The 10,541-nt window shown below is 35.5% G+C and overlaps 1 protein-coding gene across 1 annotated transcript in view; it reads right to left on the bottom strand.

Moving 5' to 3' along the window:
* LOC123501628 (hemocyte protein-glutamine gamma-glutamyltransferase-like) overlaps positions 1–10,541 on the bottom strand; it is a 102,544-nt gene that overhangs the window by 68,530 nt on the left and 23,473 nt on the right. The gene's annotated exons all lie outside the window — the stretch shown is intronic.

Raw genomic sequence — 10,541 nt, 5'->3', positions numbered from 1 at the left:
ATGGAAATATTTCTTTATTCGTGATATCAGTTACTTGTTTAAATGCCAATCATTTGTTTTTTTAATAGACATTTTATTTGACTGTATATAGGTCGAAAAAAAAAAATGGAAAATACATGTATTTATCTCTATACATGATGGTCCAGTATGACATGTTGCTCACACATGCGCAGTATGCTTAGTAAATCTTGTCCTGACTCCTCGTGCGTCTGGCAGTGGATAGGAGACCAACGCATGCGCAGATGAGCAAGACACTTCCAGGACATTTTTTTCTGCGACACCGGTGTAGTAGTAGGAAGTGGAACGTCCATGGAACGCCCAAGTTATCGTACCAACGCATGCGCAGTTGACGCGTTCCATGGACATTCAACTTCCTACTGGTGCAGTAGGAAGTGGAATGTCCATGGAACGCGTCAACTGCTGATATCTGTAAACGTGTCTGGCTCCGTGAAAGTTAACCATGGAAAAAGTATTAGGCTATACGCTCAGTTTATAATAAATATAAGGCAAAAGCCTTTACCTATTATTATTATCATTACTATAATTATTATTATTATTATTATTATTATTATTATTATTATTATTATTATTATTATTATTATTTATAATTATTGTTGTTATTATTATTATTATTATTATTATTATTATTATTATTATTATTATTATTATTATTATTATTATTATTATTATTATTATTATTATTATCAATTATTATTATTATTATTATTATTATTATTATTATTATTATTTGATATATTGTTATTGTTATTATTAATGTTATCGTTGTTGTTGCAACAATAATATCCATCACCATCGTTTTGCTAAAATTAAGGTTTAGGTGAAAATGTTGCACTCGGATAATTTATTTCCACGATATAAACGACACTTAAGTAAGGAAATGAAAGTCTAGGTAGAAACCATATAGGTAAATCCTATGTAGTCAAAGAACTATCTTAATTAACAGTGCACTTACCCAGTTCAGCAACAAGGATAATAATTAACCGTGGATAAAGTTGTAAAATTATTATTAATGTATTATGCACCAACCTTTTTACAATATAAATTATAAAAAATTGCTTCGGCTAGCATATAGAAGACAGTTTCCCAAATTTAAAAATACGAATTCACTGAAAACATCTCTTTTTTTTTTATTGAAAGTATGAAATCTGGTGGAAGACATGAGCTGCTCCCACGTCCTATATATTATAATGAATCATGCGCCAGGCAGAGATACCACTGTCCACGCAAGCGCAGTTGGCGCATTCCATGGACATTCCACTTTTTACTGCTACACCGGAACCACTCGCAGCCACCACACTCCATAACACCTGTGCACGGGGCCGGTAACGCACCATCACTGCACCAGAGCGCCCACGTCACCCGTAATACACTGCACAATCATTTAGGGGCTTTCCACTACACTAATGGGGCACAGAGAGCACATGTACGACGCGACTGGTAAGGCGGAGGCACGTACACTAAAGAAGGCAAGGTAGGGCAGCTGTCAGGTCTTCTGGGCTCACTTATGGTATCCAGGCCACTCCACGGAGCTCACGTTCCTCCCCGTCCAGCTGTCTTCCCTTGTCTCCTTGGCTTGGTGCGCAATCATCCAGCCTTTCAAGGAGTGATCACATGGCCTGATCACGAGTCTCACACACACACACACACACACACACACACACACACACACACACACACACACACACACACACGCACACACACACACACACACACACATGTACGCCGCCCCAGCGTGGTCCTCCTCCCTGAACCTCACACAACGACAACAGCTGGAGAGGGTTCAGAGGACGGCGTTCAGGGTCATCCTTGGGCCTGCCTACAGGTCCTACGAGGACACCCTGACCTGCCTGAGTCTGCCGAGGCTGGCCACAAGACACCAGGAAGCCTTGGAAAAATTTGGGGAAGGACTGAAGCGTCATCCACGTCTCCGCCACCTGCTACCCTCCGACGTGCCTCCCCCTGCTCGCGCCACCCGACACCATAATCGTGTAGCGCCCTTAAGAGCACCGCGCACGGATCGATACCGACTTAGCGCGGTGCCCACTATTGTGCGAGCCTTAAATAAATAAGTGAATTTCTAGGTTAAGTTTATCCATAGTTAGGTTAAGCATTTTTAGTTCATTGTGGTAATGTCCCACCCCCTGTACATTTTCAGTGTATTTTTTTACATTGCCTAATTAATAAACCGTTTATTATTATTATTATTATTATTATTACACACACACATACACACACACACACACACACACACACACACACACACACACACACACACACACACACACACACACACACACACACACGCACACACTTAGATTACCATCATAGTGAATATGAGGTAAATTCCAAGTACTTTGTCTTATTTCAACAGACGAAAACCTGCGGATATTATGTGGCCGACACTCTCTTCGGGAGTCTCACTTTCAGCTTCCTCTTTCCCAAAGGATCCAAACTTAAGCCGAGAGTGGATTACATGTAAGTAATACAACATTTGCGGTCTTATATCTAATGTTCAAGCTGTAGAACAGCACCTTTCCTCATCTTTTTCTATGTGCGCAACGACTTGGCCTGTTCTCGTACCCACGCTCTTGAATTTTTCGAGTTTTCCACCGTTTGGCTTAGCCTCAATAGTCACTCTGTCACGGAGGTGTCGTTGTTCTACCTACTTCCTGGGTTTTGTCTGCACGTGGGTTCCTGGGAACGAGACTGACCTTGTCGGGTCAGTGGAAGATAGGGGGAGTAGGTCACTCGCCGCCGGCTGCCTCACATTTCTAGGCACCCTTGCCGTACGCCTATCTCTCAATGTAATTTGTATATATGTATTTTATGGTTAATTTTAAGTTTTATCTATTAAGGAATGGTTAGGTTGTAAGTTGTAATTAATCGAATCCTAGCGTGTGATAAGAAACCGTTGATGCAATGCAAGTTGCCCGTAAAAGGCAAGATAGGCTTTTCAGCCTTATTTTGGAAATTCAAACGAAAATTTTCTTTATTTTCTATTCCTTATTTTATTTTTTTTCTCACTTTGGGTTTTGAAAATGAAGAATTATTAGGTGTTTTCCCGTTTGATGATATATATATATATATATATATATATATATATATATATATATATATATATATATATATATATATATATATATATATATATATATATATATATATATATATATATATATATATATATATATATATATATATATATATATATATATATATATATATATATATATATATATATATATATATATATATATATATATATATATATATATATATATATATATATATATATATATATATATATACATATATATAAATATTTATATGTATTTTTTTTTTTTTTTTTTTTTTTTTTTTTACGGAATTGGGAACCGTTATTATGTGAAACTAACACAGTGCGTTTCTTGATTGTGAAGAACTAGACCAAGTGGACCATGCTTGCACGGGTCAGCGTGGAGTCAATAGTAAAGGCCGTGGACATAAACGTTCATGGCTAGGGTGAGAGCGGACCACTCCCAGGCAAGAGGGTAGGATCCATAGGTTCGCAGGAGTGGTGAGGGTGAGACTATATGGAGGTTAGGTTTTCTTCCTGTCTCAATAGTTAGGTTTTCTCTTTGTGCTTGAAATTTATTTCTGGTTTACCATGTTGCTTCGCGCATTTACCTTTTGGGTTTTTATTCTTTGGACTGTATATGGGGATTAGTTGTAATACCCCCTTCACTTAACCGAAGTGTGAAGAGAGGATTTGAGTTTTATGCTTTTTCTTCGTTAAGTTTGAATAATTTTTTGGGGTTTGTGCATAGTTGTGCCCCATCTTTCTGTTTATCTGTTTCTGTTTTGTGTTTTATGTTCTATGATTCATTCATGACTTAGAACAACTGGTTTAGAATCCTACTCGTATCTTGGAGATATGTCCGACATTCTTGATATTTTCCTTACCTGTAATGTTTCTGCTTACGCTGTTACCCTATCTTCTCTGTTGTGTTTCTCCTATCACAACCTCATATCTGTATTTTGTCCTATTTCTTCAATCCCTCCTCAAGATCCCCCAAAACAGAGATGGGTGTGTCGTTTTGCCTCTGCCAGTTCGGACGACCTAAACGAAGTATTATGCTGATTTCCCTTGAATGATTATTATTCCCATGTTATGCTGAACACATAACAGAGGTGATAGTGTCTGGCATGGAGGCATACATTACTCATTCTTATTCTCACTATAAATCCCCTAAACCTTGGTTTAACACAACATTTTCTTGTACTATTCATGATAGAAAGGTTGCCCACAAAAGTATTTGAGCGTTCCATCACCTAAATTTCATGGACTTATTATTTCTGTCCGTAATAATACCAAGTCTGTTCCTTAACTTGCCAAACACACCTTCGTAACTAGAAAATGTCAAAATCTTTCAAACTCCAACCACCTTCGAGACTTCTGACATCTGGCCAAAAACTGACATCAGGCAAAAATATCTATAACTTTACACATTCATTTTTCCCTCCTTTATTTCAGTTTTATGGCACCACAGCCATCTCATCTTCTCTAAAGTTGAACTCTTCTCGCAAACCTTTGCCAATAACTCCACCTTGGATGATTATTGGCTTGTCCCTCCCTCTCCTGCTCCCTTTGACTATTTTATGCCTTCAATTAAGATTCTTCGTAATAATCTCTTCCATATTTTCGCTGGCCTAAACCCTCGGAACGCTTGTGGGCCTGATGGGGTCCCTCCTACCGTTCTCAAAAATTGTACTTACGTGCATGCATCTTGGCTTGCTAAACTTTTTTTTAACTATGCCTATCGACATCTGCCTTTCCTTTACGAGTATGCTGAAAGTTTTGCCTACATTCAGCCTGTTCCTAAGTGACCGTTCTAATCCCTTAAACTGCCGCCCTATAGCTTTTATTTTTCTTTTTTTTTTGCTTGTCTAATTTTTTTTTTTTTTTTAATCTATCCTCATTAGGAAGATTTTCAAACTTTACCAACTATTATTTGATCGTCAATATTCTTTCCAAGTCTACTCCACTGGTGATCTTCTGGTGTTCCTTAATACGTCTTTGTCTTATTTAAGAATATTCGGTGAAATTTTTGCTCTTGCGTTTGACATATCAAAAGCTTTTGATAGAGTCTGGCACATAACTTTGATTTCGAAACTGCCCTCCTACGATTTTTATCCTCTCTCTCTGCAACTTCATCTCTAGTTTTCTTTCCGACCATTCTATTGCTGCTGCTATAGACGGCCACTGTTCTCTCCAAAATCTATCAACAGTGGTGATCCTCAGGGTTCTCTACTGTCACCCACTTCCTTTTTCTTATTCATTAACGATTTTCTTAACCAAATTTCTTGCCCTATCCACTCCTACGCTAGTGATACCAAGCTAAATTTTTACACGTCTTTTCAGAGACGACCAACCCTTTAGGAAGTCAACAGATCATAAACGTCGCCACACCTGAGGTTCGATCTTTCTAAGATTTCTGATTGGTTGTGTTAAGCACGTCAAAAACTCAATTCTTCCCTCGATCAACTCGACACAACCTTACTGGCAACTATCCCCACATCTTTAATGACATTCAGCTATCCCTATCTTCTACACTGAATATCTTCGCTCTGTTATTTACTCATAATCTAAACTGGGAACTTTACCTCTCAAATTTTGCAAAAAAAAGCTTCTATAAAGTTAGGTGTTCTGAGGGAACTCTCCCAATTTTCTCGCGCCTCCAATTGCCAACATTGTACAAGGGCTTCATCTTTCCTTGTATGGAGTACTCTCCACTCACACAGTTTCATTAGATAAGGTGGAATCGTAAGCTTTTCATCTCATCAACTCCACTCCTCTGACTAACTGTCTTTTAGCCTCTCTCTCACAACCTTAATGTTGCATCCCTTACTATCTTTTATTGCTACTTTAATGCTAACATCTTCAGTGATCTTGTTTACTGCATGTCTGCCCTCCTCCTACGGTCTTGCTGCACAAAGCTTTCTTCTTTTCACCAGAATTCTGTCTAACTCTCTAATGCAAGAGTTAACTGGTACTCTCAATCATTCATACTTTTCTCTGGTATAGTCGCTTCTGTATTTCCATCTTCCTGTGACTTGACGTCTTTTAAGAGAGAGGTTTCAAGACATTTGTCCCAGATGTTTGGCTAACTTTCTTAACATTTTAGAGAACTGGCTAACAAGTGGGCCCTTCATTTTTATTTGTGTTGTTCTTGGCTAACTTCCCTTAATCCATAGAAAAAAAGAAAAAAAAAGCATTTATATATATATATATATATATATATATATATATATATATATATATATATATATATATATATATATATATATATATATATATATATATATATATATATATCCTCATTATCTATTACAAGAATAAAAAAAAAATTAAACAGCCACCTCCAACTTCGAAACAGCCCACCACAGAAAAAGAAAAAAAAAGTCAGCAGTCTCATAATATAACATAATATTATTGTATATAGGTTCACTTGCACCCAAGGGAACTGTAAAGCCCTTCAGTCAACCTATATCGGCATGCAACGATGTGAGTCAGCAGAAGACTCACCTACCACCTCACATCAGGCGTGCCCATGAAACACTTAAAACAAGTACACAAAACCGCACTAACAAGACAATACATAGAAAAAAAATACAGAAGTAATCATGAGTTGTAAAGATACTTGACGCTTCCCCATCATAGAAGCCCTTTACATTAAAATCTTGAAGACAAACCTCAACATACAAAACCTAGACATGCAAGCGCTCCCAAGTATGAAACTATGGGAGAACACACCTGCGCGCAGCCAATCAGAGGCCGAGCTGACTGTGCTCAGCCGCCAGCCAAATGTATAAATATAGCTGGCGCTATATTTATGCTAAAAGAATCCCTAAGCAGACAAAGTAGTATGGGGCAACTCAGCTCTAGTGACGAGGCTGCTGCTTTCCCAAAAATAGATTCTAGTGACATAGGTTTACATTTCTTTTTACAACAAAAGCAAAAGGTTGGCCCAAAAATATCCCTAATGAAGACCTATTAAAATTAATTAAAACTAGCAAAATAAAATGTAAGTATACCAACAACAAATATAGAGAAGAGCAAATTCTAAGGAAAACGAAAAAAGGAGCAATAAATCTATAGAATTGTTGGTTTGCCATGAAGTATGATAAATTCCAGAAAATTAGATCTTAACTAGTGCAGGAACGTTCTCCAATGGAATCTACTGATTCTCGCTTGAGAAAATTTTCCAAATGATTAAGCGTAGTCTAAAAATCATTCAACATAATATACAACATTTGAAAACAAACAAGTCATCTCTACTGGTATATAATCTTGCTAATGAATCAGATATTATATCATCAAACAGTCATGGTTTAAGGGGTAATGAGGAATTAAAAATATCAGGTTATAGAACTTATAAAATAAATTATACAGTAAATATTTCAGATGGTTCTGCAATTTCAATTAAAAAATTACATCAATCATAAGTTATTATATACGATGATTTCGATACAAATTTTCTTGCAGTTGAAATAGAAACAAATTTAGGGCCAAAACTAATAGCTACAACGTATTTACCTCCCAGACTACCATTTCTAGCGTATACTGATATGTATAGATTATTAAGTAAAAATATCCCAACTTATTTCATGGGTGACTTTAATGGAAGACACACATTTTTTTTTTGGCAACAAAGATAACAACACTGGGAAAAAGTCTTATACATCTTATAAATCAAGGTAAATTAATTCATCTCGGCCCTCATTTTCCAACATATTTTAGTCACAATTCAACTACAACACCGGATTTTTTTTCTCTCATAAGCATTCCTATTTGAATTATGTTTGTGAACAAGAAGATTTAACATAATTTGATCATTTACCAGTATTTTTTTTTAACTCTCCACAATACCATTTATAGCCAAGAAACCAAAAGTGTATCAAATGCACATGACCGATTGGGATTTATTAAAAATTTAAGTTAGATTCACAGATTTCAGTCGGGAATTATGACGATAGTAATGCTGAGCAACTTAAGACAGCAACAAAGCAATGGATAAAAACAATAAAAACAATAAAAAGTGCAATGGATACAGCTATTCCAAAGTTTAATTATCAGTACATATATCAGCTTAAAATAACCCCGGAGATAAGAAACCTGGAAACACAGTTTATGATTCTAAAGCAAAATGCAACACTTAATGGTTGGACTTCACAAACATTTAGAGAATATCAGAGAATAAAAAACAAAATAAGAGAAAAATGCAAAAAAGCTTTTAATAAAAATTGGGAGGATAAAATCAATTATATTTCTGAGAATAGTAAAAATAGCAATCAAATTTGGACCAAATAAAAGTGTTAAAAGGCAAGAAGACAACGTATGCCAGTTACATGAAAGACACTGATGGCAATAAATATTTTACGGATAATGAAAAATGTAACTTAATGGAGAAAACTTGGGAAAATGTTTTTTTAAGATCACAGAGCAAGAGGAAGATAACTTCGATAAACTCCACTCAGATCATATTGATTGATATATCAATGTAAACATTGAAAGAATTCAAACATTTCCAGCAGTCCAACTGAATAGGTTAAACGTTGGCAATTATTATACAAGAGAAATAACAGTAGAAGAAATGAAAACCATTATAAGAAGATAAAAAAACGAAAGCCCCAGGTTCAACTAAAATAAATATACAAATATTAGAAAAATGTACATCAAAAACGTTGGAAGAACTGAAAAACATATTAAATTCTTGCTTAATTATTGGATATTTCCCAAATATTTTTAAGGAGGCTATTATAAAATTTATACCCAAAAAAGATCAGTCCCAAAAACCCTATAAATTATAGACCCATTTCTTTACATGAAGTACCGAATAAAATTTGTGAGACTCATACAAGCAAGAGTGAATATTTTTTTTTATCAGAAAATAAAATACTAAAATAAAGACAACACAGTTTTAGAACATATAAAGGTACACACACTGCGACAACTATGACTTATGAAACAATCGCCAATGCTTTACCTGATAGAAAAAACATGTAGTTTTAAGAGATGTTGCTAAACCATTCGACAAGGTCTGTCATAATGGATTAAAATACAAGATTTTGCGACTAAGATTACCTGATTTCTTGGAAAAAAAATTGTGCATTTTTTTTTTCTTTTAGATAAGAGGAAAGCAAAAATTAACATCGGCAACGAATATGTTAATTACATAAATCTACAAAGTGGGATTCCACAGGGTAGCGTACTATCACCAACCCTTTATCCATTACATACTAATGACCTACCACTGCTTGAATATGGATGTTTAGACACGCTGTACACGGACGATATTACACAAATAATAACATCTCCCAGTAAATCCAAGTTAATGATGAAAATTAAAGTAGAACGAGAAATTGAAAGAGTAAACAAATTTTGAAAGAAAATAGAAGATAAGTACCAGCGAAGATAAGTTTAAAATGATCTCACTAGCACAACTTAAATCAAAGAAAATAATTGTTAACAGAAAATAAATCGAAACAAGTAGTTTGGGTAAACTCTTTGGGCTTAAAATCTCCTCAAGACAGTTTGTCAATCAAATTAATGAAATAATAAAAAAAAGGCAATGGAATACTAACTCAATCAACACAATTTAGAAATCTAACACCTAAACCAAAGGCTACGTTAGTAAAAACTTTATTAGTTCCAGTTATGGAGTACCCCTCTATATCTTTATGCATGGCTTCCGCAACTCAGAAAAGAAAGATGCAAACCATCCTGAACAAAGCATTAAGATTTATCCATTGCAACGAACAAGAACAAATGGACAGTGAAAACTTACATATAAAATGCAATATTTTACCTCTATATATATCCCAGTACTTAAAAGCGGAGAAAACATGGAACACAATAAAGAATAGTGAAAATGAACAGTATAAATAATTAAAAACTCCACGAAATAAGATACATAAATCGTTCCAAAAAAGTAGCGACATCATAGATATGGAACCACTTCAGGCAATTTTTATTTGGCAAAGTTAATTTGTTTCTAGACTTTACAGATTAATACCGGACTTGTTGAAGGACAACCCCAGAAAGATAAAGATATTTATGTTTCATATGTTTTGAATCAATTATTTTTGTACTAAGAACATAAGACTTTAAGTTTATGTAATCTACTTCATGTAATCTATATACTTTATGATTTACAAAGTATTTAAATTCAGTGCACCTTGGCTACCTCTCACTTTTAGGATCGCTTCACCTTCCAGTCATTCTGTTAGGGCTTAGTTGAGTTCCTTCTGGGAAAGGCTGACTTACAAGTAAAATATGGTTGAGTTACACAAACACTCTCTCTCTCTCTCTCTCTCTCTCTCTCTCTCTCTCTCTCTCTCTCTCTCTCTCTCTCTCTCTCTCTCTCTCTCTCTCTCTCTCTCTCTCTCTCTCTCTCTCTCTCTCTCTCTCTCTCTCTCTCTCTCTCTCTCTCTCTCTCTCTCTCTCTCTCTCTCTCTCTCTCTCTCTCTCTCTCTCTCTC

The sequence above is a fragment of the Portunus trituberculatus genome, chromosome 9 (genome assembly GCF_017591435.1).
Source record: "Portunus trituberculatus isolate SZX2019 chromosome 9, ASM1759143v1, whole genome shotgun sequence".
In the NCBI taxonomy this organism is placed as follows: domain Eukaryota; kingdom Metazoa; phylum Arthropoda; class Malacostraca; order Decapoda; family Portunidae; genus Portunus; species Portunus trituberculatus.
Note: the sequence above shows the minus strand (reverse complement) of the source record. Positions and strands in the feature narration are given on the sequence as shown.